A 7501-nucleotide genomic window follows, 5' to 3' on the forward strand; every position below is an offset into this window, starting at 1 on the left:
GGAGTAGATTCCTTAATGCCCCTTCCCCATTTAGCCCATCCCCCCTCCCACAACCCGTCCAGGAACCCTCTGTTTGTTCTCCATATTTAAGAGTCTCTTCTGTTTTGTCCCCCTCCCTGTTTTTATATTATTTATTATTTCATATTATTTTCTTATTTTATTTATTATTATTTTATATTATTTTATTTATTTTATTATTTTATTATATTTATTTTATTATAATATTTTATTTATAATATTTTATATTATTTATTATTTATATTATTTTTGTTTCCCTTCCCTTGTGGTGTTCATCTGTTTCGTCTCTTAAAGTCCTCATATGAGACAACCACTTCCCTTTGATCGGGCATTTAGGTTGTTTCCACTTTCCAACGTTAAAAATAAATTTCTAGTTAATATCTAGAATTCACATATTTGTGCCCAAGAATGAATCTCTATTTGGAATGTTTTCAGAGAAGCAGAATTCTTAAGCCAAGGGGACATTTTAAAGTTTGATGGCTATTGTCCCATTTCCTTCTAAAAAGTCTTAACCAACTCATCCCCCATCAACAATGTATGAAAGCGCGTCTCTCCATATATCTTCCCAGCCCAGGATTTATCAATCTTTCATCTTTGCCAAACTGAGAGGTGGAAAATGTTAACTCATTTCCATTTGAACTTCTTCAGTAGTTAGAGAAGTTGAGTATTTTTCTATGTGTTTTCTGGCCATATGTGTTTCTCCTATTCTGCCCATTTTTCTATTATACTTCTTGGTTTTCTAAATGATTAAACAAAAGATCTTTCTGTTTTCCGAATGTTCACGAAAATATTTATAGTAATCTATTCCAGCAATTTGATTGTCTTCAACTTTATTTATTGTGTAACTTGTCAAATATAAGCTACTTTTCCCTTTTTATTTTTTGAAAGTTTTTGTGAGAGACAGACAGAGAACAAGTGACAGAGTAGCAGAGAGAAAGATGGAGAGGGAGTCTTAAGTAGGCTCCGTGCCCAGTGCAGAATGTAACATGGGGGCTCTATCCTATGACCCCGAAATCATGACCTGAGCCCAATCAGGAGTCTCAACCGACTGAGCAAGCCAGGAACCCGCATTTTTCCCATTTTAATTACAATTTTAAATTTAGAACACTTTTAGATTTACAGAAAAATTGTGAAGATAATATGGAAAGTTCCCACATACCCTACATTCAATTTCCCTACTACTAATGCACTACATTAGTAATATTACATTTGTTACAATTAAACCAATGTTTTTACATTGTCATTGACTAAAGTCCACACCTTATTTAGATTTCTTAGGGTTTTTTTTTTTTTTTGCCACTGTATCAATAATCATTTCGTGTGGTGTTTATTTAAGTTCTTATTTTAATTCCAGTTATTTAACACACAGTGTTATATTAGTTTCAGGTGTACAATATAGTGATTCAGCAATTTCATTCATCACCCGCTGCTCATCACAAGTGAGGTAGTCCCTATCACCTATATTACCCATTCCCTCCCCAACCTCAGTTTGTCTATAGTTAAGAGTCTGTTTCTTGATTTCTCAGTCTCTTCCTTTTTCCCTTTACATGTTTGTTTTGTTTCTTAAATTCCACATATGAGTGAAATAATATGATATTTGTCTTTCTCTGAGTGACTTATTTCACTTAGCATAATACTGTCTAACTCCATCCATGTCATGGCAAATGGCAAGATTTCATTCTTTTTTATGGCCGAATAATATTTCATTGTATATATACATATGTACAAATATACATACATACATACATACATACGTACATACACCACCTTTTCTTTATCCATTCATCTGTTGATGGACACCGGGTTACTTCCATAGTTTGGCTATTGTAAATAATGCTGCTGTAAACAGAGGGGTGCAAATATCCCTTTGAATTAATGTTCCTGTATTCTTTGGATAGATACCCAGTAATACAATTGCTGGATCATTTTTTGATTTTTTTAAAATGTTTATTTATCTATTTTGAGAGAGAGAGACAGAGAGACAGAGAGAGCGAGAATGTATGCACAAGTGGGAGAGGGGCAGAGAGAGAGGGAGAGAAAATCCCAAGCAGGCTCCATGCTGTCGGGGCAGAGGCATACACAGGGGCCGATCCCACAAACTGTGAGATCATGACCCGAGTCAAAAATCAAGAGTCAGACATTCAATCAACTGAGCCACCCAGGTGCCCCGTGGATCATTCTCATTTTAACTTTTTGAGTACTCTCCCTACTGTCTTCCATAGTGGCTGCATGAATTTCCATCCCTGCCAAACAGTGCCTGAGTGTTCCATTTTGTCCACTCCTCGCCAACACCTGTTGTTTCTTGTGTTGTTGATCTTAGCCATTCTGACGGGTGTGAGGTGATATTTCTTTGCAGCTTTGATTTGCATTTCCCTGACCACTAGTGATGTTGAGCATCTTTTCACGTGTCTGTTGGCCATCTGGATGTCTTCTTAGGAGAAATGCCTGTTCATGTTGTCTTCCCATTTTGGGGGGGGCGGTATTTGTGTTTTTGAGTGTTGAGTTGTATAAGATTTTTACGTATTTTAGATGCTAACCCTTTATCAAATATGTCATTTGCAAATATCTTCTCCCATTCCGTAGATTGCCTTTTAATTTTGTTGATTATTTCCTTCACTGTGAAGAAGCTTTTTATTTGATGAAGTCCCAATAGTTTATTTTTGCCTTTGTTTTCCTTGCCATCGGAGACATAATCTAGAAAGAAGTTGCTATGGCCAATGTCAAAAAAGTTACTGCCTGTGCTCTTCTCTAGGATGGTTTTGGGTCTCACATTTAGGTCCTTCATCCATTTTGAATTTACTTGTGTGTGTGGTGTCACCATCCAGTTTTCCCCATATCATCTGTTGAAGAGACTGTCTTTTTCTCCTTGGATATCCCTTCCTGTTTTGTTGAAGATTAATTGACCACATAATTGTGGGTCTGACCTAATGAACTTTTTCTCTTCCAGGATCGCACGCAGGATCCCACATTACTTTTGCTCATCATGTCTCCTGAGGTACCTCTTGGCTGTGACAGTTTCTTGGATGTTCCTTGTCTTTAATGACCATGACAGTTTTGATGAATACTGATCAGGTATTTTGTAGGATTCCTTTAACTGGAATTTGTTTGATATTTTTCCTATGATTACATCTTGGTTATGGGTTTTTGGAAGAAATGCTAAAGAGGAAAAGTGCCAATTTTATATTATATCAAGGTTACACACTAGCAACATGACATCACTTTTAATGTTAACCTTGATCTTCTGGCTGAGCTAGTGTTTGTCAGGCTTACAACTGCAAAGTTACTCTCTTTTCCCCCTTTCCATTTTGTGCTTTTAAGAAGAAAGCCATTTAAGGAGGGAGGCACTGCGCTCTACTCCTTGAGGGCAGAGTATCTACATAAATTATTTGGAATTCGTTTGCACTGAAGAATTGTCTATTCTCCCCCACTTATTTATTTATTCAACCATTTATTTATATCAGTATGACCCATGAATATTTAATTTGCAATTTGGGTTTTAATCCCAATGGCACTTTAATTTTTTGCTTGAATTGCCCCAGCTTTGGCCATTGGGAGTTCCTTCGGTTGGCTCCTATGTCCTTTTGATAGAATCCCCTCCATCGTTGTGACTTTTCAAGAAACACTTCATGGCACTACAAAGCTTGTCTTGTATATCTCACGCTCCAGTCTTAGAATCACCTCTTGCCCTGGGGAACCTTGGTTCCTTTAACTAGACAATGGTCTTAGCAGCCAAGATCAGGTGGTAGGTATACTGGTTAGTACTACCCTATAGTTTTCAGTTTTAATCGCTCTAATAGGTGTGTAATAGTGTCTGCTTATTGATTTGATTTGTAATTTGCTAATGACAGATGACGTTGACAATTTTCCCACGTGTTTATTTGCCTTCTGTGTATCTTCTTTGGTGAAGTACGTTCAGATCTTTTGCCCTTTTTAAGAACCGTGGTAAAATATGCACGACATAAAGTTTACTATCTTAACCACTTTTTTCAGTGTACATTCACATTCTTGTGCAGCCATTACCAATATCCATCTCCAAAACATTTTTCACCACCCAAAACAAAGCTCTTCACCCATTTAACAGTATCTCTGCAATCCCTCCTCCCCACAGCCTCCAGTCACCATCAATCTATTTTCTGTCTCTGTGAATTTGACTATTTCAGGAACCACATATATGTGGAACCATAGAATATCCTTGTATGTATTTTTATGTCTAGCTTATGTCACTCAGCAGAAACTAAGGTTAATAAAGCATAAGTCTTTAAGGTTAATACATAGTGTAACGTATGTCAGAATTTCTTTCCTCTTTAAGGCTGAATAATATTTCATTTCATGTCTGTACTATTTTTTTTTAACCCATTCATCTATTAATGGGCATTTGGATTGCTTCCACCTTTTGGCTATTGCAGATAATGCTTTAATAAACATGAGTGTATATCTCTTCAAGTCTCTGCTTCCAATATTTTGGGGTATATACCCAGAAGTGGAATTGCTAGATCATATGGTAATTCTATATTTTATATAGTAAGGAGCTTCCATACTGTTTTTCATACTGACTGCACCACTTTACATGTCCGTCAACAGTGCACAAGGGTTCCAATATCTCCACATGCTGTCCAATCCTTGTTATTTTCCATTTGTTGATAGTACCCATCCTAACAAGTGTGAGATGGTACGTCACTATGGTTTTGATTTATATTTCCCTAATGATTAATGATGTGGGTCATCTTTTTATGTGCTGGTTGGCCATTTGTATACCTTCTTTGGAGAAATGTCTACTCAAATCCTTTGTCCGTTTTTTTAATTGGGTTGTTTGTTCTTTAGCTATTGAGTCGTTCGCCCATTCATTAAGTTGTTTGTTTTTGCATTGTTGAGTTATGAGTTATTTGTATGTTTTGGATATAAATCCTTTATTCATTAGGTGCTTTATAAGTACATGGCTTGGCTTTTCAAAATCTTAACGGTGTCTTCCACAGAGCAAAGTAAATGTAGATTCCCATACATCCTTCTAGAAGTTTTATAGTTTTGCATTTACATTTAGTTCTATGATCCATTTTGAGTTTATTTTTATGAAAGATGTAAGACCTATTTGTATGTTGTTATTATTCTGTTGCATGTAAACATCCAATTTTTCCAGCACCATTTCTCGAAACGATTATCCCGTCTCCATTGATTTCCCCTTGCTCCTTTGTCAAAGATCAGTTAACTACATTTGTGTTGGTGCATTTCTGGCTCTACTCTGTTCTGTTGACTAACGTGTCAACCTTTCACCAATACCATGCTCTTTGATCACTGCAGCTTTGTAGTTTGTCTTGAAATTAGGTATTCTTTGTCCACCATCTTTTCTCTTTGTCTTGAGTATTTTGTTGGCTATTTTTGGTCTGTTGCCTTTCCACATCAACGTTGGAATCATTTCATTGACAATCTACAAAATATCTTACTGACATTTTTATTAGGTTGTGTTGATCTACAGAACAAGTTGTAAAGAATTGACATCTTAACATTGCGTTAACATGTTAATATTGAGTCTTCCCTACGAATATGGAATATCTCTCCATTTATTTAGATCTTCTTTGATTTCTTTCATCACCGTTTCGTAGTTTTCCACACACAGGTTTTGTACATACCCCGGTACCTCATTCTGCTGTTGCTACTATAAATCCTAATCTTTTCAATTATAAATTCCCATTGGTCAATGTTAGTACGTAGGAAAGCCATTCACTTTTTATATTCATCTGTATCCTGCAACCTTGCCGCAATCACTTATTATTTCCAGGATTTTTTTTTTTTTTTTTTTTTGCTATTTTAAACAGTTTCTACATCAACGAACATGGTATCCGTGAACAAAGCCAGTTTTATTTCTTCCTTCTTTTTTTTTTTTTTTTTTTTAATTTTTTTTTTTTTCAACGTTTATTTATTTTTGGGACAGAGAGAGACAGAGCATGAACGGGGGAGGGGCAGAGAGAGAGGGAGACACAGAATCGGAAACAAGCTCCAGGCTCTGAGCCATCAGCCCAGAGCCCGACGCGGGGCTCGAACTCCCGGACCGCGAGATCGTGACCTGGCTGAAGTCGGACGCTTAACCGACTGCGCCACCCAGGCGCCCCTATTTCTTCCTTCTCAATCTGCGTACCTTCGATTTCCTTTTCTTCCCATCTGTTTTGTCTTATTGCACTAGCCTGCACTGCCGGCTCTAGCAAGTCTGGTGGGAGGCTGAATGGGAGAGGCAAGAGAGGCTGGCTTGCCTTGTTCCCAATCTAGAGAAGAAGCATCTAGTTTCACACCATTATGTACAATGTTAGCTGTAGGTGTTTGCAGTTGTTCATGATCGAGTTGAGGAAGTTCCGTTTTGTTCCTAGATCGCCGAGAGTTTTCATCACGAATGGGTACCATCAAAAGCTTTTCCTGCATAAATTAATGCGGTCATATGCGTTTTCACCTTTAGCCTAGTGGTATGGTGGTTGACGTTGATTGTTTTTGAGACGTAAAACCTGAAAGAAGTCCCACTTGGTCGTGGTATATCATTCTGTTCGTACATTATGGGATACTGTTTGCTAATATGTTGTTGAAGATTTTTATATCTATGTTCGTGAGAGATATTGAGCTACAGCTCTCTTTCGTCGTAATTTCTTAAATTGATTTTGGCATTAGGGTAGTTTTGCCCTTGTAGAATGAGTTAGGAATGTTCTCTCTGCTTTCTTTAAAATTTTTTAACATTTATTTATTTTTGAAAGACAGAGAGAGACAGAGCATGAGCAGGGGAGGGGCAGAGGGAGAGGGAGACAGAGAATCCAAAGCAGGCTCCAGGCTCCGAGCTGTCAGCATACAGCCTGATGCGGGACTTGAACCCACAAACTGTGAAATCATGACCTGGTACAAAGTCGGACACTTAACTGACTGAGCCACGTGGGAGCCCCTCTCTGCTTTATTTTCTAGAGGAGATTATGAAGAATTAGTATCATTTTTTTTCCCTTAAATGTTTGTAGAATTCACCAGTGAAGCCAGTGAAATAAATTGATCCCACAGCACTATTTTTACTACATCAAATAATTTTTTGTAAGTTTGATGTCCAACTTGACTTTGTTCAAAATATTTTTAAATATCTCTTCAGATTAGAGGGGAAATCCACAGGAGGACATTCTGAGTCAAGGACACAGCCTAGCAAGGAGGAGGGAGAACATGTACCAAGTTCATAGAATGAAGATTAACTTTGTAGGACAGTTCCAGAATGTGGGCGTGGTACCCAACAACAGAAGAGACAAGAGGTAAGAAGTCAGATCATGAACACCCTCGTGTGTCATTCTAAAGAGTTCAGATTTTATCTTGGAAGTAATGGAGGATAAAACATCCTATTGATTAGTTTGGAGCCCAGATACTGTACTTTAATCAAAATCCTTTGTTGTTATCTGGAATTCTTGCTACCCAGAATCTATCTAATCAGTATGGCTTACAAGAGCCAATCTTCACAATACCCTTGTGTCGGGAA

Source organism: Prionailurus bengalensis, chromosome F2 (assembly GCF_016509475.1).
Source record: "Prionailurus bengalensis isolate Pbe53 chromosome F2, Fcat_Pben_1.1_paternal_pri, whole genome shotgun sequence".
In the NCBI taxonomy this organism is placed as follows: Eukaryota; Metazoa; Chordata; class Mammalia; order Carnivora; family Felidae; genus Prionailurus; species Prionailurus bengalensis.